This window comes from Megascapheus bottae, chromosome 10 (genome assembly GCF_031878675.1).
Source record: "Megascapheus bottae isolate mThoBot1 chromosome 10, mThoBot2.hap1, whole genome shotgun sequence".
NCBI lineage: Eukaryota > Metazoa > Chordata > Mammalia > Rodentia > Geomyidae > Megascapheus > Megascapheus bottae.
The window spans coordinates 62,877,785-62,902,127 of record NC_143518.1 but is presented as its reverse complement, the minus strand read 5'-3'; the positions used below and the strand labels follow the sequence as shown (position 1 = coordinate 62,902,127).

Genomic DNA, 24,343 nt, shown 5'->3' with positions numbered 1-24,343 from the left:
TTCTTTTGTTACATTTGCAAGCTCACTGGATCTTATTTCCCAAATGATGTTTACACTGATCAAGAGAAAGCTTGTTTTATAGACAGCACTATGTGCATTGCCTCTGTTATCTTCCTCTCGTGAGAGTTGCTTGTTTGCTTTAGGAAATAGTTCGATTACGGAATTGTCACCTTTCCCTTCCATGTGCATGGCTTTATGATCCATCGGAACACATTTCTAGGAAGTCCCTAGTATTTCCTGAACCCCTCTGCTGGGTAGGATTCAAATATATTCCTGGCTCAGTTCTTTTGGATATTTAGTGGGTCATTTTTTTCTGAGTACCTTAAAGTTGACCTCTCTCTCTCTCTCTCTCTCTCTCTCTCTCTCTCTCTCTCTCTCTCTCTCTCTCTCTCTCTCTCTCTCTCTCTCTCTCTCTCTCTCTGGGGTTTAATTCAAGGCATAGGCACTGCCCCTGAGCCTCTGAGGCTCTACCACTTGAGCCCCAGTGCCACTTCTGCCCTTTTCTGAGTAGTTAATTGTCTAAGAGTCTCATGGACTTTACTGCCCAGGCTGGCTCCCAACTAGGATCCTCAGATCTCAGCCCTCTGAGTAGCTAGGATTCTAGGCACGAGCCGCCCTCTAGGAGATGTATTTCTGATGGCTCTTTTTCTACCTATCTTAGTCTTGTGAGTTCAAAGGGTTTTAATCTTACTTAGCAATTTCCCTGACTATAATCCATGCTTCTTTATTTTCTAGACCACATTAAATCAAATATATCACCCCAAAAGTACCTTGATGGGCTTTGTAGCTGACTCACCTATAATCTCAGCAAGCTGTAAATGGAGATCAAGAAAATCATAGTTTAGGCCAGCTCAGCAAAAAGTTAGTGAAACCCCTCTCAGCAAATAAGGTAAGCATGGTAGTATATAACTGCACTCCCAGCGAGGGCCCTAACTCCATCTGAGGCCCTAGACATTATCTGAACAATAAAGAAGGGTTGGGGTCCTGATTTACATAGGGACCTCCCTGTCCTGCTGGAGTTCCCCGGGTGGTGCACAGAAATGTGGGGACAAATAGATGCGTGCAGGAGAGACAGGACAGAAATACTGACTGGGAAACTTGCAACTCAGATTGTGTGGGAGCTTCGTACCGGGGGAGGCCTTTCCTCGGTGAATTCTGAGACCGAATTCCATCATTTCACATGGCCCAAGGCGTCATGGAGGAAGCCTCATGGCACGCAGTTGGGAGCCAGAGGAAGGAGGGCTTTGCTGCTCCCCACTGCTGGAAGCCCAGGAGCAGGTCAGCAGGAAGGGCCGAATCCTGAGCTCATTGGCTCCCACCTCTCGTAAACCGTGGGACTCTGGGAAAGTAGGAATGCAGGGTTGAACTCAAAATGTGGTTCTATGCCACTTTATGTCACAGAGATTATATATATATATATATATATTTTTTTTTTGGTTTGGAAAGAGCCCAGCAGGGCTCTTTTTTTTTAAAATTTTTTATTGTAATTAGTAAAAGGGTTACATGATATTTTCCAGATAGAAGGTGCATTAATTCACATACATTGATACCCTTTCACATGTCTTGGTACCCATTTCCCCCCCCCCAACCCCCCCCACCCGTCTTGGTTTTCCCCCCTTCCCTATCAAATTTCAAATATCCAAATACAAATAAATTCAATATATCAGATAACAAAGTGAGATACTATATCAATATGAGATAACCAAGGGACAGCAAAGGAGATGAGAGACAATATAGTACATTAAGGACAACAATCATTCATTATATGGCTTTTGTTTCACTATCCTGGAGGTCCTTTCAATTAGCTTCACATTATATGGCCTTATGTATCAAGATTTTGCTCTATTGCAAATCTCTGCTGGTAGAGCCCAAGGTTTCTACTGATTATGACGAATGAGGGAAATCATTGAGCCTAAGTTCCTTTGAGTCTGGCTTACTTCACTTAATATGATTTTTTCTAAGTCTTTCCATTTCCTAACAAATGGGGCGATGTCATTCTTTCTGACAGCAGCATAGAATTCCATTGTGTACAAATACCACAACTTGTTGATCCACTCATCAACTGAGGGACATCTGGGTTGGTTCCATATCTTTGCTATGGTGAATAGTGCTGCAATGAACATTGTTGTGCTAGTGGGTTTAGTATGCCCTTGTTTCTGGATGGTTGGGTAAATGCCAAGTAGTGGAATTGCTGGGTCATAGGGGAGTTCTATGTTTAGCCTTTTGAGGCACTGCCACACTGCTTTCCATAGTGGTTGAACGAGTTTGCACTCCCACCAACAGTGTAGTAGTGATCCCTCCTGGCCACATCCCCTCCAGCATCTGTTATTTATTATTCGTTTTCCTGATCCTGGACATTCTAACTGGAGTGAGGTGGAATCTTAGAGTTGTTTTGATTTGCATTTCTTTTATGACCAGAGATGTTGAGCATTTCTTCATGTGTCTATAGGCCATTTTTGTTTCTTCTTCAGAGAAGACTCTCTTTAAGTCTTTGGCCCATTTTTTAATGGGATGGTTGTTACTTTGGAGGTTAGTTTTGGAGTGATTCAATTTTTTGAGTTGTTGATATATTTTAGATATGAGGCCTTTGTCCGTTGTTTGGTTGGTGAAGATCTTCTCCTACTCTGTAGGCTTCCTGATTAGTTTACTAGCTATGTCCTTTGCCATACAAAAGCTCTGCAGTTTAATGCAGTCCCACTTATCCAGCCTTTCTCTGATTTGTTGTGATTCTTGGTCCTTATTAAGAAAGTTTCGACCTGTGCCAAGGAGGCCTAGTGTATCTCTTATTCCTTCCTGTAGAGTTTTCAGTGTGTCAGCTTTTACCTCCAGGTCTTTGATCCATTTGGAGTTAATTCTAGTGCAAGGTGACAAAGAAGGATCCAGCTTTAGTTTTCTGCAGGTGCTTAACCAGTTCTGCCAGCACAACTTGTTGAAGAGGCTGTCTTTCTTCCATTCTATTTTTTTGGCTCCCTTGTCAAAGATTAGGTGGCCATAGGTCTGTGGTTTAATATCTGGGTCCTCGGTTCTATTCCATTGGTCTTCAGGCTATTTTAATCTACGATCAGTTGAGCGCTATTGTGCCTATGTACACAGGAAGTTCCAGCAGGGAGACCCATGGGCTAATGTTAATACCTGTTTTTAGTTTTGTTTTTTCTTTTTTAAAACATTTTAATTTAATTTAATTTTTTGCCAGTCCTGGGGCTTGAACTCAGGGCCTAGGCACATTTTGCTCAAAGCTAGAACTTGAGCCACAGCTCCACTTCTGGCTTTTTCTGAGTATGTAGTACTGAGGAATCGAACCCAGGGCTTCGTGCATGCTAGGAGAACACCCTACCATTAGGTTACATTCCCATCCTCCTGATTTTAGATTTGACACTAAAGTAGAAAAGATGGTGAAAAGATGAGTTAGAAACTTTCCCAGATCTCCCCACTCCACACACCCTTTTGTTTGTTTGGTGTCAGTACTGAGGCTTGAACTCAGGACCTCATGCAATGGACTGGCTTTTTTCACTCAAGGCTGGTGATACTTTAAGGCTGGTAGAGCCACTGCTCCACCTCTGGCTTTTTTGCTTGTACTGGAGATAACAGTCACACAGATTTTTCTGCCTAGGCTAGCTTTGAACCATGATCTCCAGATATCAGCTTACTGAGTAGCTAGGATTACAGGTGTGAGCCACTTGCACCTGGGTGTGTGTGTGTGTGTGTGTGTGTGTGTGTGTGTGTGTGAGAGAGAGAGAGAGAGAGAGAGAGAGAGAGAGAGAGAGAGAGAGAGAGAATTGAGAGAGAGAATTGAGAGAGAATTGGGGTTTGAACTCAGGGCCTTGCACTTGAGCCACCCCCTCTCCCATAGACCTTAACTTTGCTTATTTTCCAACCATGATTCTCCTACCTCTGAGTCCTAAGTAGCTGGGATTACAGGTGTAAGCCACCATGCCCCAGAAATGTCTACCCTTCAATGCTCTCATTTGTAAGTGAGCGATATCTTCTGAGGCCACTGCATCTCCAATGGCATCCGCAGGCCTAAGTCCCTGCCTGCTCCTCTCTCTCGGATGCACTGCGCAGACGCGGTGGTCTACTCAGTGAATGCTGGTGCAGTTACCAACAGGTACACATGATTATGTTATCACATATAGGTTACTTTGCTCATGCTAAAATATATTTTAAGAGACAATGAAAGTTGTTTCATAATTGTCCTGGGCGATTAGTTAGGTTTGATTTTATCATGGTCTCTGTAGATTAAGTAAACTGCAGCAACTTTGGTAGTTTACATCTTTTTTGGCAGTATTGGGTTTTGGACTTTTCTAGGCATGTGTTTTGCCACCTGAGCTATACCCACAGCTATTCTTTCTCTCCCTCCCTCCCTTCTCCCCTCCCTTCCTCCCTCCTTCCTCCTTCCCACCTTTCTTTGTTTCTTTCTCCCTTTGTTTCTCTCTTTTCTTTTTTCTTTTTGTGCCAGTACTGGGGCTTGAACTTAGGGCCTGAACTTGGTCCCTGAACTTTTGTGCTCAAGGCTAGAACGATTAACCCTTGAGCCACAGTTCCACGTCTAGCTTTTTTGGTACTTAACTGGAGGTGATAAGAGTTTCAGAAACTTTCCTGCCACTCTTAGATCTCAGCCTCTGAGTCTCTAGGATTACAGGCACGAGCCACCAGTGCCTAGATCCTCTTCTTCCTCCTCCTCCTCCTCCCCCTCTTCCTCCTCCTCTTCCTCCTCCTCTTCCTCCTCCTCCTCTTCCTCCTCCTCCTCCTCTTCCCCTCCTCCTTCTCCTTCCTCCTTCCTCCTTTCCCCTTCCCCCTTCCCCCCTCCCCTCCTCCTTCTTCTCCTTTTCTTCTTCTCCTCCTCCTCCTCCTTCTTCTTCTTCCTCTTCTTCTCCTTCTCCTTCTCCTTCTTCTCCTTCTCCTCCTTCTTCTTCTTCTCCTTCTCCTTCTCCTCCTTCTCCTTCTTCTCCTTCTCCTTCTCCTTCTCCTCCTTCTCCTTCTTCTCCTTCTTCCTCTTCTTCCTCTTCTTCCTCTTCTTCCTCTTCTTTCCTCTTCTTCCTCCTCTTCCTCCTCTTCCTCTTCTTCTTCTTCTTCTTCTTCTTCTTCTTCTTCTTCTTCTTCTTCTTCTTCTTCTTCTTCTTCTTCTTCTCCTTCTCCTCCTTCTCCTTTTCCTCCTCCTCCTCTTCTTTCTTCTTCTTCCTCCTCCTCCTCCTCCCCCTCCTCCTCCTCCTCCTCTCCCTCCTCCTCGTCCTCGTCCTCGTCCTCCTCCTCGTCCTCCTCCTCCTCCTCCTCCTCCTCCTCTTCTTCTTCTTCTTCTTCTTCTTCTTCTTCTTCTTCTTCTTCTTCTTCCTCTTCCTCTTCCTCCTCCTCCTCCTCCTCCTCCTCCTCCTCCTCCTCCTCCTCCTCCTCTCCTCTTCTTCTTCTTCTTCTTCTTCTTCTTCTTCTTCTTCTTCTTCTTCTTCTTCTTCTTCTTCTTCTTCTATCTTCTTCATCTTCTTCTTCTTCTTCTTTTCCTTCCATTTTTGGGTATAAGAACCAGGGCCTGAACTCAGGTCCTGGACCCTTACTCAATTTTCTCGGTCATGGTTGGCACTCTATTACTTGAGTTAGGCTTTCGTTTTTGCATTTTGCTGGTTAATTGGAGACGGAGTCACAAGGACTTTTTTGCCCATGTTGGCTTTGAACTTTAATGTCCCAGGTCTCAGCCTTGTGAGTGGCTAGTATTATAGCCATGAGTTACCAGGCCTGGCTTTGATGGTTTCTAAGAGTATTCTTCCTCGTCTACTGAGCAGGAGTTATGATCCTGCTAAAAGCTGGTTGGAAGTGGGTGTGCTTCGCCATAAGACCACAACTGGCCATATTTGGACTCAGGCATGTTTTCTCCTAGGGGCTTCGAGTCATCTCCCTCAGCTTTGTAGCCAATTGGGTTTTTTGGTTTTTTTTTTTTTACTATTTGTCCTACATCATAGCTGCAAGTTCTAGGATTCTAGAAAACACTTTTTCAAATAGTCATTGATTGTGTAAGTTTTCCAAGAAAAATTAGTTTTAATTTTGAAATAACATCATTTGAAATAAAATTAAGGCTAAGAAACATATATGAATGCTATTTCTAGACAGAATTCCACTTGAAGTTATCATAGGTAGACTTAAAAGCTTCTTTTTACCTTATAGAATTTTAAGTCTTTTTTAATAAGAGAGTAAGTGCAGAAACTGATTTTCCAGTCTTACTTATTAGTGATGGTGATTATCAAGCATCTTGCTTTCTGATTATGGTAATACTATGAAATGACCGATTAATCATCTTGAAAAATTGTTATTGCTTCTCTTTGTTTTGGTAACAGTTAGGCATATATCTGATGTCTATTTCTATGGCAACATTTGCTTTATACAACAGCCTCAGAGAACAAAACTTCAGTGTCATTTGGGGGCTGATATATTTAGCCCACGAGAAAGTAAAATAATGTCTTCATTGCAGTGGTTACACAGTGGGGGAAACAAAAAGGGGATTTAGAGATGTTGACCAAAGGATAAACATTTAGTAGACAGATTTTTTTTCTACCTGTGTTAGAGAATATTAGGAAATATAGAAAGTTATATCTTGTTGAGTTTTTAAAAGGAAATACAAACTTTAAAGCCAAAGTACCAGTATACAACCTTAAGTTAAATTTTACTTAGCAAAAACCTATGATCTTAGCAGGGTGTGGATTATTGCCTGGAATCTTCACTGTTCAGGAGGCTAAGATCTGAAGATTGCAGTTTGGAATCCTCCCAGGCAGAAAAGTCCGAGAGACTCTTATTCCCAAGAAAGCACAAAAATGCTGGAAGTTGAGGAGTGGCTCAATGCCAGCCATGAGTTAAAAAGCTAAGGGTCAGTGCCTAGGCCTTGAGTTCAAACCCCATTACTGGAATATACAGATAGACACAAAAAATCTATGAGACATTTGGATGTATTTTAGTCTCCCAATGTTCTTTTGATATCATCCCATTTTCCAATCAAGTCATGCAAACAGTTTCTATTGTAATTATCAGGACTGGATTCTGGTGTCTTTAATCCGTCCGTCTAATTTGGATTTAGCAGTAGGAAACCTGTAGCTATTTCATGAGATGCTTTCCTGCTGGCAGAAGAGGAGCTGTTTCAATGTACTCGAATTTAATTTTTGATCAGAGAGATTCATTTCAGTGACTTTGGTTTGAGAGCTAAACTGTAGTTTTTATTTTAGTAGTCAGCGATTTTTCTTTTTTTGCTGGTATTTTGAGAAGTATGTGCCATGGCATTTTATTCATCTACCAGAAGAATGATATCGTACCATTCGTAAGGAAGTGGAAAAACATGGAAAAAGTTGTATTCAGTGAAGTAAGAGAGGTCCAGAGAAAGAAAGGCTCCATGGTTTCCCTCATGTGTGGTAACTGGAATGCCTATGCCTGGGAAACTATAAGTGAATGCATGTGGTGCTAGGCAAGTGGTTACAAATGAATTAGTAAACTCAATGAAGTTGGAAAAAAGACAAAGTCTAACAAAATAAGCACTGGGAAAATGGGTACATGCAGAACGAGGAGGGGGAGTGAGATCAGGGGAGAGGGATAGATGAATGAATGGGGGGAGGGGGGGAATGTAGTGAAGAAAGAAGAAAGAAGCCAGGGAGAAGCAATCGCAGCAAATGTTAAAGGAGAGTGGAAATTCTCTGTGAGTGAGTCCAACAAGGACCCAGTGGTTCAAGGAGATAAAAATGTCTTATTTTCTTTTCTGGTCTTCTAGGTGAGTCAGAAGGTGAAGGGCTTGCTTGAGGGCGAGCCTGCACGCTCTGGTTCTGCTGAATTTGATGTGTGGAGTAGCGCCTTTCTTTCTGCCTCTCCTCCCTGAAAGTGCATTGAGTTCTTTCTGAGCGCTGAGCATTGTGTTTCACGGAAAGCCCGCACCTTACGATGGCACAGATTGCTGTTCATTTATTGCCCAAACAGTCATCCTTATTTCCCATTCCCCCAAGGGCTCTTGCTAAAGCTGAGGCGTCTCCACATGAGAGGAACCTGGTATACAACCATCCTTGGCTTTATTTTGATCATGACATTTAACACACTGGCATGCTCTGATTTTATTTGTGCCTTCTCATGAGGCACTTTTATGAAGGCAATATTCATTATGAAGCTGTTCATCTCTCCTTCCATCTCCACCCTTCTCTTTCTTTGTCTGCCTAGCTATCATCTATTTTCCGTACTGAGGATTGAAATCAAGACTTCATCACTTGAGCCTTTTTACTTATTATTTCTTTTGCAGATAAGGGCTCCCATGTTGTGCCCATGCTAAACTTCAGTTGTCATCCTTTTACCTCTGCCTCTCACAGACACACGTCATGGCTTCTGTCCCCCTGTGATCAGGTGTCTGTTATGGTTTGGATAAAAAGTACCCCCTCAGAAAGCCCATGAACTGAAATCTTGATCTCCATCTGGGGGACTACTTTGGGAGGTGCTAGAACTTTGGGACTCAGTGGAAGAGGTCACTCTCCCACTGATTTTGAAGGTTACAGTTGGTCTCCGCTCCCTGCTTCTCTGCTTCCAGGCCCAGAGGTGACTGACGGTGCTTCTTGTCCCAGGCTCTGCTTACCATGACCAGAATTGACGGAGCCAGCCAGCCAAGGTGAAACCTCTGAAACTGGAAGCCACACTTTTAAATCATTCTGCCAGCCATTTGGGGATGGCTATGGTGTTAATGTAATGTTGGTTGGATGAGTTAGAAGGACTTTGGGAAGATTTTTCCTGTGAAAGGTAAATTTTCTTGACTGCATAGAAATCTCTAGCCACCTGGAGTCTTCTCCAATATATGGTCACTTGACTTTTTATTTTCATTTATTCTCTGTAGATGTAGCCCTGCCTTTCCAAGGGGGGAGGTAATCTGAGACCCTCCCTTGCTGTGGATGTCTGAAACCACAGATGGAGTCATATTTATACATATGATGGACTTTCCTACTCACGCATACCCATGCTAACCTTAATTTATGAGTTAGGCAAATGAGATCAATGACAAATAAGAGAGCAATCATAATGATATACTGTAAAGACTTATGTGGAGATTGTCTCAGGGAGTCTCTTTATACTGGGTTCCTCCTGTCGGGGTACTACTGTAGAATCTATTGAGTCCTCAAACATACACTTTGGGAAACTCTTTGCTTGTCTTCCCGGGATGAAGCTAACTTCCCAGGGGAATCTCTGCTTCCATTCTTGCCCTGGTACTGTCCACCTTCCACACATCAGCTGAAGTAGTGTATAAAAATAAACATTATAAAGCCGGGCACCAGTAAGTAGCTCATGCCTAGAATCCCAGCTACTCAGGAGGCTGAGATGTGAGGATCGAAGTTCTCCAATTCATTACTCAAATAAAAAAAAACTGGAAGCGGAGCTGTGGCTCAAGTGGTAGAGTGCCAGCTTTGAGCAAAACAGCAAGGCACAGTGCCCAGGCCTGAGTTCTAGTTCCAGTACTGGCACAGAAAAAGAGAAAACACTTTCTTTGAAGTGTAAGCTTGTGAGGAGAAAGGTGGAGATGGGAGACGTGTGTGTGCAGTGACTGGACAGAGAACAGCATCTGGGTAGCTCTCGGTGTTAGTAGGAACACGCCGGTCTCCGGGTTTCCCTGTTTACTGACAGCGGCCATTTCTCCAACACATCCAGGCGTCGACTTGGAAAAGCTGCCTTCCGTAAATCTTACCTAAGTGACCATCAGTGTTCTCACTTTTTTTTTTAAAAGAGAGTTTCAATTAGGTTCTGGAAAGTCAGTTTATCTAGAGGGAATGCAGTACCTTGGAATGTGATGAGCCCACAGGAGGTGGGCAGCCAGCCTGCAGCTGGCACAGGAGGAATTTAGCCTTGTCCTCACTTAGGAGAGAAGATGTGACGGGAGATTGGGTGGACAATGGCCAGCCAGCCGCTGCCTGGTCCATTTCAGGCAGGGGAAGCTGCAGAGGGTGGATTGGTTTACTTCTGAGGTAGCTTTGGGCCTTTGAGGCTCAGACGCCAAAGCCTAGGACCCTGCCCCCACCCCCCGTCTTAGTTTGCTCAGAGCTTAGCCTCGGTGAGGATCAGAGTAAAGGAAATTCTGCAATGAGAAGGCGCGTGGAAAACTGGCTGCATCAGGCCAAGTGGGCTGGCAGAGTCCATGCTTGGCTCCTTGGGGCAGGGGAGCCCACAGCAGGAATTAGTCCTTCCTGGTTGTTGTTTTTTTTTTTTTTTTTTGCCAGTCCTGGGCTTACGCTCAGGGCCTGAGCACTGTCCTTGGATTTTTCTCAAGGCTAGAGCTCTACCACTTGAGCCTCAGCACCACTTCTGGCTTTTTCTCAGCACCACTTCTGGCTTTTTCTAAGTATGTGGTACCAAGGAATCGAACCCGGGTCTTGGTGCATGCTAGGCAGGCACTTTAACCACTAGGCCAAACTCCCAGCCCCAGTCCTTCCTGTTTTGAGGGCTTCACTTTTGTGATTCTGCCCCACACCTGAGGACAAACAAAACAGCTGAAGTATCAGCCTGGAAAATGTGCTGGAACATTATTTCTTTTTGTAAAGTTTGTTTGGTTTCGCAAGGGAAGATCTTGCTTTGACGCCCCTAAGGGCTTTGAATTTGCCAATCTGTGGCCTTGGCCACCCAGATGCTGAGATTACAGGTGTGGGCCATGCTCCATACCTGCTGGACGGAGCTGTCGCTCACATATGTATTGCCTTCCTTTGTCTTGTCCACGAACTTCATTCTGGTGCTCATTTCCTTCACCCTCTCTGCTTTCCTCAATAAATGACCTAGATCTTCAATGTAGACATGGTTTTGAGTGTATAATTTACAATGTGTTGGGAATAAAGGTGTCTTTGTGAGTATATAAATATCGTATGTATATATATTTGTACATGTATATACATTTACAAATATGTATACATATGCAAATATATAACTCAGGGAGTTTCAGAAATTTCGGCAGGAAAACATTTCTGTGTATGTGTAGTATATACATATATGTGTGTATGTAATTAGTTATATATATGAAGTCAGTTCAGAGTGTAGAGCTCCACTGGTGGAAACTCCATGTCTAATTCCACACAGAGATGTGACAGGTAAGAATGAGCGCTGGAAGCAGCCAGGAAGAGGATAAGCAGAACATAGTCTGATATCCACAGCCTTTGCATTTGTTTTATGGATTGGAAGCTGTTTTGTCTTGATGTATTTATTAGAAACTGCTTTGTTTTATTTGATCCGTTTTTATTCATTAGAAGCTGCTTTCGTTCCATTCTGCTCTAGGCATGTCAGACATAGCCCTGTGAACAAACATTCCAGCTCCATAGTGTTGCCTTTACCTAACAGGAGCCTTTAACCAGCACATATACCTTTTTTTTTTTTTACAAAATTGACAGATAACATTTATTAAAACATGTCATACAAAAGGGCATGGTCTCTTCTATAAGAAGAAAATATTATACATTAGCATTCAATTAAGTAAAACCATGCTGTATGTAGAAGACAGCAATTATATAAAGACAAAACCATTCAACTTTCACAATACAGGCAGAACATTTCACAAAATGTCAATAAGATAAGTGTATATACTTTTAAATAAGAATGAGAGAGGCATAAGGGAGGTCATTTTGGACACAATAAATAAAAATGAGAGTCCAGTAGGCTTACGTAGGCGCCGTCAGCTTCAGTTCTTGTTGGTACTTAAGTCTTCTCTTTGATCTAGAATCAAAATGTCGTTTAGAATAGAACTGTGCCAGTGTTTGATCTCATTTATTTTTACAGTGAATTTAAACTAGATCTTGGCTTAGCTGAGTTTGTTCAAGCTGCTTTGAACTCCAAGTTCTGAGAAGCACATTGGCTGTGTCAAAGCAGGCAGTTGACCGGTGTGTTGCAATGAACCAGACTGGTTATTAGATCACCTTAAATCAAAACTATCTGATAATTCATGATGAATTTGAAGTACATTCTTTTTTTCCCTTTTATGCTGTCATGGATTCAGTTTAAATTATGTTACCAAAAGAGTACTGGAGCTTTAATAAATGATTCATTTGCAAAGTATTGGCTATTTCAAGCCACATCCTCTGAATCAGAATGTGTTGGATAAAATGGTTGCATTTTTACCAGCATACCTGTAATAGCTCTTTACTTGACTCCCACAGTGAACTTGGGTGTCTAATAGGACACTGATTTCCTGCCATCAGTTTATTGCTGGATAGCTCCCCTTTGAAAAAGAACTTGATTGTTCTCATGATACCCCTGAGTTCAAAATGGAGAGGAAGATTGCGACGATGTCTTGGAGCTCATACCTGTATTCTCAGGAGGCTGAGATCTGAGGATCATGGTTCAAAGCCAGCTAGGGAAGAAAAGTCTGTGCAACTCTTATTTCCAGTTAGCCAGCAAAAGGCTAGTGGTAGTAGAGAGGTGTGGCTCAGGTGGTAGAATGCTAATCTTGGGTGAAAAAGCCAATGTGAGGGCCTGATTTCGAATCCCAGTATTGGCACCCAAAGAGAAAGCTATTAAAAAGTTTACCTCTGCAAGCCAGGGGTTTGGCCTACTGGTAAAGTGCTTGCCTAGCATGCACAAAGACCCAGGTTCGAGTTTTTGGTACCACATACATAGAAAAAGCTGGAAGTGGTGCTGTGGTAGAGCACTAGCCTTGAGAAAGCCCAAGGACATTGCTCAGGACCCGAGTTCAAGTCCCCAGGACTAGAAAAAAAAAGTTTACCTCTGGGAATTTCAGCAACTATTGAATTTTTGGTGTTGACCTCTATGATCTGATTTTGGGAAAAGCGTTAGCTCTTTTTTGCTGTGTTTTTAACTATAGGCATCTTCTCTGATGTGTATGTTAATCAGGGATATCTTCTGGATAGATTTGTATTTTTTAGCTAGTCATGGGGCTTGAACTCAGGGCCTGGGTGCTGTCTCTAAGCTGTTTTGCTCAAGGCTAGTGCTTTATCAGTTTGAATCAAAGCTTTACTTCTGGTTTGCTGGTGGTTAATGGGAGATAAGAGTTTCACAGACTTTCTTGCCCAAGCTGGCTTCAAACTGGGATCCTAATATAATGCCCAGAAACTTGAAGCCCCCCCGAAGGATCACCAGAGACCAAAGATCAATGCAAATTGCAATGAGTCGTTTATTGATGAGCTCGAGCACGGGTCTCTGCGCACTGATAGTCGAGTGCAGACCAGAGGCCATGTGCACAAAATTACAGCACCTTTAATACATTCTTTGGTAGGGGGCAGGTCCCAGTAAGCACTGGCACCAAGATTCCATTAAATGATTGGCGCAATACAAAACGGGAAGAGGGTCGTGACTAGTCATTGGTCGGTTTAGCAAGCTGTCATGCTTTGAACTGATTGGCTAATGGGTGAAGGGACAGACCCAATATGTGCTCAGTGGAGAAAACCTTGTACAAGTATAAAGATACAAATGAATACAAGTATAAAAATATAAATGGCTAAAAAAATATATAAATGGCTAATCATAGGTTTATAGAAAATATATAGATATTGTCTACGCTCCTCACTCCCATCTCAGCCTCCTGAGTAGCTAGGATTACATGTGAGAGCCGGCCAGATTTTCTTTATATGGACTTATTTGCTGATGTTGGCTGCAGACCGTCCCCTGGTCCCCTGGTAGACGATCTGTCTATCATTAGGTTTTGAAGGAATCCCCAGAAACAGCCACTCAGCTTGTAGTCACAGCTACCATTTGCAAATCATTCTGTAAACTGTATATTCTGTAATATCTTGGAGAGGTTAACTCAGTCATCAAAGATTATTTATCCTACTGAATCAAGTATAATTAATATTGTTATGGGGTCAGGGGGAGGGGATTCTACCCTATGTCCCTGGGCTGGACAGTTCACATCTGCTTCCCCAGTAAATTCCCCTTTTTGTATGAGACTGTCTCTGCGTGGTGGACTCGGGGAGGGGATTCCACGGCACACCAGAGTCCACCACGCAGCGAGTCTCATACGAAAAAGGGAATGTGTTGGGGAAGCAGAGGGTGGACTGACCGGCCAGGGACACAGTGCAGACTCGGAGCTGACGCTGTGACCCCGAGCGGCTCTCACGCTGGGGTTTGAAGGGTAAAACCCATGTGGTCAAGCCTGGCCACACACAGGGGCCAGTGGGATGGTCACATACACAGAGGGACCACAGCCAGCTCCAGCCACAGGCAGGGAGGCAGTAGGGTTACAGCCTAGTGTTCGGATTCACCTGTCACCTTAGTCGGAATAGGCACAGGAATTTGGAATTTGGCCTGTCTCTGCACAAAGCAGGCCCCGCCCCCCAAACCAAGCTGATATCCCTCCTCATATGGGGGGGCATTGGGATAAGGTTGCCCCTCCCTAGAAGGGCAAAGATGGCTGGGCTGCTTTACCATTGTTGGCCTTCCACAATGGGCGGGGAGCTCTTAGCGCCAGTCTTTGCTCCCCTTAACAATATAACTGGTGCTATTTGGGGCAATATTTTCAAGCTTTCAGAGTCATTGATCCTTTTCCTTTTCTTTCCCTTCCACATTTCCTGATTATGGGTTCTGCCCTTCAGTAACATGGTAGTAAATGAGCATTAGAAATGGGGGTGGAGTGTGGGGGGAGAGGGGATGAGAAGATGTGGAGATCCAGCCTGTAGTACATTTCTAGAGGAATGGGCTAAGAATCCCCCAACAGGAAAATGTAGCAGCATCATAAAGTTGATAACATTTGAAGTCAGAGAGCCAAGTGAGCAGGAACGAGGGGGTCAAAGTAGAATGACAAAGGCAGGAAACCAGTTTTACAAGGGATTTGATTAAGGGAAGAGTCACCATTGCAGCCCAGAGGGAGGAAGGAGAATGGAGAAACAGATGGTAGAAGAGGGTGGGGCTACCCGCAAATGTGAGGAGACCATGGAAGAGGGAAGATGAGTGTGCACGGGGAAGCGGCACACTTTCTTTTATTTTCTTCATTTCCTTCCTCATTTCTCTGTCTCACTCTCTGTCTCTGTTCTGAGAGGCAGTATTGCCATGTGGTCCCGGCTGGCCTTGAAGTCAGGATCTTCCTGTCTCAGCCTCCAGTCATGTACCTACCTCCCCGCACCTCTGGAGCATCTGTGTTGAGGAAAGAAACAATTGTGTAGAGAGCAATTTTGATGGATAATTGTATATGGTCACTTGGCAAGGCCACAATACCTACATGTTTGGTCTACTGGTGTTTCTTAAAGGTGTGATTAACATTTAAATCTGTGGATTCTGGGTAAAGTGGATTGAAGAGTATGTGTGGTGGTTGGGTGTGTATGGGAAGGGAAAGTCTTATCAAAGTCACTTAAAGGCCTTAAGAGCAAGGAGTGAGGTTAGCTGACAAAGAAGGGATTGTGACTTCAGACATGCTTTTGGATCTGAGACAGCAATAACAACTCTTGTTTAAGTGTCTGATCTCCTAGCCAGCCCCTCAATTCAATGACCATGTAAGCCCCTGATCTTGTGTGTCTGTGTCTCTGTCTCTCTCTCCCTGACAACATGTGGAGATTCAGGAGAGGAGAGGAGGATTTAGAGGAAGCGCAGGCTAGTGATGTCCAGTTTTCTTGACGAGACACTGGAGACTAAGGTGTGGAAAAGTCTCCAGGACGCTTTAGGACCGGAGACGGTGACTTCTTCCAGAATCAGGAGTGTGGCAGCATCATTCGTGTCAGAGCTCTGAGCTCATCTTGCAGATGCTCCTCTGTGCTTGCTGTTGGTGGAGTGGACCCCACGAGCCTGCTGCGTTCCTGGAGCTCACAGGGGAAGGAACCGTGCTGGTTCAGCTAACACTGGCTGTTTAGAAGCCTTGAGAACTTCCAATGGCCAAAGGCTGGAGAGCGCCCGGGGTAAAAGGGGATGAATAAGGAGCTATGGAAATGACCAACTGTGAACCCCTGGCTGCAAAGACCAGCGAGAGGAGCAGATGGAGGTCAGTAGAGAGAGAAAAGTGAGAGAATACGAGGGATGGAGGGCCTCACACACAGGGATGGAAAGTGGAGAGATGGAAACAAGGGAAGGCCTTGTCTCCACATCTCATAATTCTTAGTGTGGAGTAGGCAAAGTAAAGGAAGAAGATTGGGATTATTTAAAGACTATGTCTTTCTTCTGCTCGTTGCACGTTTCAGTTCCCGAACATAGAACTGGAAGAGGTGTTCACAGTGAAAAATTCAGTTGTAGCCATGGAACATTTCCAGTGTAATTTTGAAGATTCATAGTGAATGAATGGCCCGGTGGGCGGTGCAGGGAGGGATCGCGATTGTAAGCAGGTGTGAACACACAGACCTGACCTGTGGGGCATTGGCGGAGTCTGGCCTTTGCTCTTTGCTTGATGGGGGATCCTGAGTGACTCAGAGTTTCATAACTCGCTCAACTCACAAAAGGTTAATGATACCGGGCAGGATTATTCAAATGCGAAAAGGTTCTTTTCAATCTCAAGTTTAAATACTTGGTAATACTTTGCAAATACTAGCCAGATACATTACTATCCTCTGAGAAATACTCTATAACTTGCTGTGTAAGGCAGCATAATTAAAGGAATACTTCTTAAATGGTCTGTAATTGTATTATATTTAACAGTGACAAGGAGTCAATAAAACATTGTTGCTTAATCCAATATAAACCAAAGAACAGGCTTAATATGTAACTAGGATCACTGTGAATGTGATTACTTTTCTCCCATACTTTCAAAGGTATAATTCTTTCCATTCTTATTTTTCTTGCCACCGGAAGAGCAATAGAGCAGCTCTGTCTGAGCTTAACTTGCTTTCAGTAAAATAAGATGCAATTATATATTTTTTGACTACAGTTCAACATAACTGTACTAATTCCACATGAAAGCAGCATCCAAGCACACGTAAAAATAAGTATTAAGTGACACAATTTATATTAAAGTATCTTTTTTCTTCCTTCCTTCTTATCTTTTAAAATTAATGCATTTTTTATTAGCTTTAAGTAATCTATTTTTATTATCTTTGAAGGAGTTGCCATTTATTGATTTTTATTAGTTATTTGCAGGTTCTAGACCTGAACTCAGGGCCTCACCACTATCTCTGAGCTCTTATGCTCAAGGCCAGTGCTCTACCACTTGAGCCACAGCTCTATCTCTGACTTTTTTGTGGCTAATTGGAGACAAGAGTCTCACAGACATTCCTGCCGTGGTTGGTTTTGAAACTCAGGCTCCTGACTAGCTCGGATGAGTAGAGTGAGCCACTGGTGTCTGGCAGGGGTTGCCATCGAATCAAGCAGTTTATGAACACCACTGCATTCTTGATGACTGCCACCCCTTTCCACATTCTCACCCCCCCTCCACTCGACCTTGCTCCTTGGTTGGTACGCAAGTGTATACAGATGCATTAACTGAAATACAGTAGACTCAAGGGAGATCTCAAATAGTATTTGGCAAAAAGATAAAATCAAAGTTTAGCAAAATAAACACCAGGAAGGGAATTCTTGGAAAGGGTGGGTGGGATGAAGGGAGGGGGGTGAAGAGAAGAGGGGGAGAATGCAGTCAATAATGTATATCCCACTTAAAAATATCTACCCTGGGTTAGCACATGAGCAAGTATAAACACAACAAATGTGAGTGTTTAATTGAGATGTCGGCATCTTTCTTCTTCCTCACATGACGAAGAACAAGACAGGCTGGAAATTCAGGGAAGGCAGCAGGCCCTGCTCTATGACCATGCAAGGGTCCCGGGGCAGCTTTGTCACCATCCCCAGGAGGCTTGGAGGACTGGAGATAGTGTGCCCAGGGCCTTCCTTCCCCAGCCTGAGAGAGGAATCCAGTGCCTCTTTTCCAGGGATGTGACCGAGAAGTTGCTTCTATTACTTCATTTACTTAGCTTGTCCAGGTCTCTGATTTGTGTCATTTCATTACAGGGAGCATCGCATCAGGCCTAGGAGATTTTCACCATGAAGACTTTTGCCCTGAAATTGGTGGTGTCATTTTTTCGTCTTTGCTGTTCAACTTCAGATGGTTTCCACTGTCTTCCACCATCCAACCACCCTGCATGGTCCATCTGGCAAAATTGTATTTTTACCATCCTTAAGTAGTTGTAAAAAGGAGCCACCTTTAAACAAATCGGTTTACAGTTTATGAATTACTCTCTATTATTATTATTATTATTATTATTTTTGTGGGTCATGGGGTTTGAACCCAGCCTGGGTGCTGTCCCTGAGCTCTTCATCTTAAGGCTACCACTTTACCCCTGGGCCTGGGCACTGTCCCTGAGCTCTTTAAGGGGCTACCCTTGAGCCAAGCCCCACTTCCCATTTTCTAGAAGTTAATTGGAGATAAAGAGTCTCAGGTCCTTTTGTGCCCCAGTTGGCTTTGAACCTTGATCCTCAGCTCTCAGCCTCCAGAGTAGCTAGGATTACAGGCGTGAGCCACCGCTCTCAGCTTTCTTTTCTTAGTTTTGAGGCTTGAACTCGGGGCCTAGGCACTGTCCTTAAGCTTATTTTGCTCAGGGCTAGCACTTTATCATTTTGAGCCACAGCTCCATGTCCAGCTTTTGGGGCAGTTAATTGATAGTAAGAATTTTACTGACTTGCCTGCCTGGGCTGTCTTTGATCTCAGCCTCCTGAATAGCAAGGACTCTAGGTATGAGCCTCTGGGCCCAGTAGCACTCTCTTTCTCTCTCTCTCTCTCCTCTCTCTCTCTCTCTCTCTCTCTCTCTCTCTCTCTCTCTCTCTCTCTCTCTCTCTCTCTCTCACTCTCTTCTTTTCATATATTTTTTTAACTTTTTTTTTTTTTTGCCAGTCGTAGGGCTTGAACTCAGGGTCTGAGCATTGTCCTTGGACTTTCTCAAGGCTCTACCACTTCAGCTATAACACCATTTCTGGCTTTTTCTATGTATATGGTACCGAGGAATCAAACAAGGGTCTTCATGCATGCTAGGCAAGCATTCTTACTGCTAGGCCAAACTCCTGGCCTATTTTTTATTGTAGTTAATAGAAGGGTTATATTATATTTACCAGATAGAAAGTGCATTACTTCATAAACATTGATACCCTGTTTCATGTCTTGGTCCCCATTTCCGTCCCCCCACCCCTGCCCCTCATCTTGTTTTCCCCCCTTCCTATCCTATTTCAAATAACCAAATAAACATATATACAATATATCAGATAACAAGGTGAAATACTGTAACAATATGAGATAACCAAGGGACAGCAAAAGAGATGAGAGATAACATAGTCCATTAAAGACAACAATCACTCATTATATGGCTTTTGTTTCATTTAGCGTCATACTATATGGCCTTATGTATCTAGGTTTTGTTCTGTTGTAAATCTCTGCTAGGAGAGCCCAAGGTTTCTACTGATTTTGACAAATGAGGGAAAGCATTGAGCCTAAGTTCCTTTGAATCTCTTACTTCACTTAGTATGATCTTTTCTAAGTCTTTCCATTTCCTAACAAATGGGGCGATGTCATTCTTTCTGACAGCAGCATAGAATTCCATTGTGTACAAATACCACATCTTGTTGATCCACTGGTCAACTGAGGGGCATCTGGGTTGGTTCCCTATCTTTGCTATGGTAAATAGTGCTGCAATGAACATCGTTGTGCTAGTGATTTAGTATGTCCTGGTTTCTGGACGGTTGGGTAAATGCCAAGTAGTGGAATTGCTGGGTCCTAGGGGAGCTCTATGTTTCCAGCACTCTCTTTTGTTATGCTCAGCGTTGTCTTCTACTGTGAATCATTAGGCCTGGCGGGGACTTGCTGCTGTCCATCCACCTCTGGCTTGCATGACACTGTCACCTGTTCCTAAATAACACTGGGCACATCGGAGTTATTTATCCTGGAAGCCAGTTCTTGACTGGCCCCCTTGCGTGTCTTGACACCCAGCACCAGCGCCATCTTTTCTGGGAATCTTCTCTTCACGCCTCCACACCCTTCTCCCACCTTTCTTGTTTCCTCCACACTGCCCAGTCAGCTGGGTGTGGCGCAGTGGGGTGAGGTCCTGGCTGCTGTCACCACAGCCCAAGCAGAAGCATCGCAAGCCCCATGCAGTTGAAAGCCACTTTCTAAGCCATTTGTTTTGGCCAGCTTCTATAAGTATTGCATTAATGTGATCAAAATATTGATGTCTCCAAGAATCATATATATTTATATTAGCTCGACACATATTTTTCCTACTTTTTTTGTCAGTCCTGGGTCTTGAACTCAGTGCCTGGGCACTGTTCTTGGATACTTTATATATATATATATATATATATATATATATATATATATATATATATATATTTTTTTTTTTTTTTTTTTTTTTTTCTCAAGGCTAATGTTCTACCACTTGAGCCACAGTGCCATGTTTGGCTTTTTCTGAATATGTGGCACCAAGGAATCAAACCCAGGGTTTCATGCATGGTAGGTGAGCATGCTACCACTAGGCTACACTCCTGGCCATGGCACATATTTCTAAAACAAACAAACAAAAAACCTGTCATCACTTTAATTTTGTTAATTGTCACACAAATTCTTATTTAGGAATACTGTTCCCTTCAAAGTTGACGGAAATGTTACAGGAAAAAAGTCCTGGTGGTTCATGCTATAATCCCAGCTACAGAGGAGGCTGAGATTTGAGGACTGAATGTCTGTGAGACTTATCTCCAGTTAACCAGCAAAAAGCTGGAAGTAGAGCTGTTGCTGCGCTGGTAGAGCACTAGTCCTGAGCAAAGAGGGTTCAGAGAGCACACAGGCCCTGAGTTTAAACCCCCAGGACTGGCACCCCAAAAAGAAAATTCCTTGATTTATTTTTGAGTGGCTGTTAACTAATGAAGTTGGAAGTACTATATGTCTCTCATGAATCATTCTCATGTCCATGATGGGGAGACTGCATGGGAGTGAGGGGCGAGGAGCTGAGGGGGAGGGGGTTGGGACATGGGGGGAGGGGGGGGCAGGGAGTGAAGCTTGCTTTGCCCCCCTCCCCATCCCCCCTCCCTGTTCCATGGATGTGGCTGAGTTTGTGCTCAGCATATGTAGTTTTGTCCTGAATCTATCACCCTCATCTGGAGTTTGGCGTTTAGTCATTCTCCTCTGTGATAGTTTCAACACTCATCCCCTAAATTTATAGTCATGTCCCAGTAGCTAAAAAAAAAAGAGGAATCTTTCAGATGCTCTTAAATCTCCAGATGAGAAATACCAGGAATAATAGGGTAGACAGGAAATCAAACACGAAAAGCTTGTTATTGGTAAGGAGATTTGAGACTCACAGGAGAATGTCAGCAATCTCAGAGTAATGCAGCCACAGCTAAGCCAGGCCAGGGAGTAACCAGAAACTGGGAGATAAGGGGGCCTCCCCCTCCCCCTCCCCTCCACTTCTCCCCTCCCCCTCCTCTGCCTCCTCCCTCTCCCCCTCCCCCTGCAAAGACTGACCTGTACCCAGCCTTGCTCATAGCTCCAGTTCAGATTTCTGGCCCCTCAATATGTGAGAGAATAATTTGGTTGTTGTTTTAAGTTCCTGAATAACTTTTAGTGCAAATATATCCAAGATACTGCAAGGACCATATGTATAATAAAAAATATGCAAAAAACCAAAATCCTAGTTGTTTATCAGAAATTCAGACTTAATTGCTGCATTTTATTTGCTAATTCTGATCCACCTTACTTTAATCCTAAGGAAATTCTAGAATGAAGAATAACCTGTTGAGTAAGAATCGGCATAAGAATTATAAGAAAATAAAGATCAATATAAGAAAAGAAAATGAAATGGGTGTCAAAAGAATTATAAATCCTAAAAATTTGCACAGAAAAGTAAGTTGAATTAAAAAGAAAGATGTTTCACATTTGGAAGAATCTTTAAAAAATTGCTATAAAACATTTTATAGGAGATTTTTTAATAAAATTGTTATTAAAAAGTTAAAAAAGATTTTTCACTGTTTAGATTAGGTCTAAATGATGTTGGATATAGCTAACTGATTCTTGTGGCTATGAAAATGAAGACTACATCTATCTGATCCTGTCTTATTATTTTTGTAATTTCTAGGGAATTGAGATAAAATTTGAGACTACCTCTTACTTGTATTACTACCACTTATTAGATTCAGCTTGGAAACAGACAAATTAAAAGAGAAAGTTAAAACTAAATTAGATCTTAAATACCTTTTTGGTGAAGCACATAGAAAGATGGTTCTCCAGGGCTGCAGGTGTTTCTGGAAAGGAGGGGGAACTTGTAGATGTTCTTTGTTTTCCTTCACACTTGTGGCAGGGAAGTGGGGGAGGAATGAGACACCCACCAGGCAAATTTCTGTTTCCTCGGTTTAGATCCCGCATGCTGAATATGAATAAACACTTTCCTCTCTTGGGACTGCTAAGCATAGAGAACATGCAAGCTGTTGAGTAAGTAATTAAATTAGTTTTAGTACTAGATGAACAAGTAAATGGGGTAGAGCCAAGAGAGGGAGGGAGAGGGAGAGAGAGAGAGACAGAGAGAGAGAGAGACAGAGAGAGAGAGAGAGAGAGAGAGAGAGAGAGAGAGAGAGAGAGAGAGAGAGAGAATATGAGGTATAGGGTTAGAAAACAAAGAGGAAAAGAACACACAGAGAAACAGAAGTACTCAAATATGTACACTTATTTAATGAAAAACTAACTGAATATATATGTATATATGTATATACATATATTCTAAATAAGATATATATATACTATATGCATACATATATAGAATATATATAGGGAATATATTTATACATATCGAATAAGATTCTGATTCCAAGAATCAGAATCAGATGTCTCTGAAAGCATCTTGAGAAGCTTATGCAGAACTTTCCTGTTAGCTTTGTTTATGACATGGTGATACTGGCATATCACAACCAGAACCACAGGGCAAGAGGCCTGGAAAGGGGATGAGGCAGTTCAGGCGTGAGTGGGGGAGAGGTGCACGCAGAGAGAGGGCTGCAGGGATGAGGAGGCTGGGACTTCCCAAAGAAATCCAGAGAACTAGGTAATGGTTTTCCACTAAAGACAGCAACAGTAAGCCATTGCTGAGTGTCCAGGAAGTTTCTGGAGGTTTTGCTATTTATTCATTGACTTGCCCTTCCACCATGTATGGGCTCCTTAGTGTATGTCAGGAAATGTGTGGGATGCCAAGGTTTGTCCAGAGAGGACAAGTGTCTCGATTGTAGAGAGTGGATGGGATATGGAGAAGAGAAAACGATTTGAAAATGAAGTTCCACAAAGGCCCAAATATTAGGATGCCAAGAATGTACAGGCATGGTAGACATACAAGACAGAAGGCAGGGGAGGGCTGTGGCTTCTGCCTCTGCTGTCACCTCCCCGGGGCATGGCCTTTATCCACAGCTGTGAGCAGGGCTCAAAATTCCATGCCAGTGAAGGCTCTTCCAGCCTTGTTAACATGCCATCGGAAGCCCAGGGGACCTGGTGAGATTGTGTCTGCACTGAGGCCACAATGCTGCATTGTGGACACAGGGACGTCTCCAGGGGACAGGAGGAGGGGTGTGTGTGTGTGTGTGTGTGTGTGTGTGTGTGTGTGTGTGTGGCTACCGGTCAATGGTCCCTCACCTCTGCCAAGCATGTTGCTTTAGATGTTTTTCAAAGAATCTGTCTAGTCACAGATGTGTCTAGAAATAAAAGTGCTGCCAACTAACATGACTTCCGCTGTGAGGAGCGATAGTAACTGACGTTTCACTTCCATTTTTACCATACCCAGTGGCCTCTAAATCCAGAGCGTTTGTGAGTCAGATTTAATGGATGGTAGGGGCCAGGTAGAGTTGGAGCAAAACAGGTAATGGAGGTGTTTTCAGTGGATGGAAGTTGGAATGGTACCAGTTGCACTTAGTCAAGAATTTTTTTTCCCCACGAGAACACTCAGGGCTAACGTTGAGGGCCAGTGCCCAGAGCTGGGGGTCTCCATGAAGATCTTTCAAGATCTTTCTGGGTAGAGTCCCTCTGTGGGGAGAGAGATTTTTCCAGAGATTGTTGCTAGTCTTTTACATTTTTCTCCCTTTCAAACCAAACATCTAGGACCAAAGACCAGCTTTTACTAACAGAAATTCATAATATTCAAAAGCTCCACATCCTTTACTTGCTCGTTGTCTTTTGCTTCCGGAAGGAAGTTCTCTGTCTCTCTTTTTCTTTTGGTGCTGGTCCTGGGGCTTGAACTCAGGGCCTGGGAACTATCTCTCAGCTTTCGTGCTCAAGACTGGTGCTCTAGCTTTTGACAGCTTTCCTGGCAGTTAGTTCTAGATAAAAGGTGGACAAACTTTACTGCTGGGGCTGGCTTTGAACCACAATCCTCAGAACTCAGCCTCCTGAGTATCTAGGATTACAGGCGTGAGCCATGGGCTTTCGGCAGCAATTCTCTTAACTAACACATGCCAGCGAGCCCTCAGCACTGACCCAGTGCACGGAAAAGGACTTCTTGCTTCT

At 43.4% G+C, this 24,343-nt stretch overlaps 1 long non-coding RNA gene across 2 annotated transcripts in view; it reads left to right on the top strand.

The window, feature by feature from the left end:
- LOC150058599 (uncharacterized) overlaps nt 1–18,523 on the top strand; it is a 40,903-nt gene extending 22,380 nt beyond the window's left edge. The window contains exons 4-6 of one of the 2 annotated variants that reach the window (XR_016536896.1): nt 8,534–8,611; nt 15,474–15,889; nt 17,839–18,523. This is a non-coding gene — a long non-coding RNA (uncharacterized LOC150058599). The remainder of the gene's footprint in view (nt 1–8,533; nt 8,612–15,473; nt 15,890–17,838) is intronic. The other variant, XR_016536897.1, reaches the window with a different exon arrangement.
- The last annotated feature ends 5,820 nt before the right edge of the window (nt 18,524–24,343 follow it).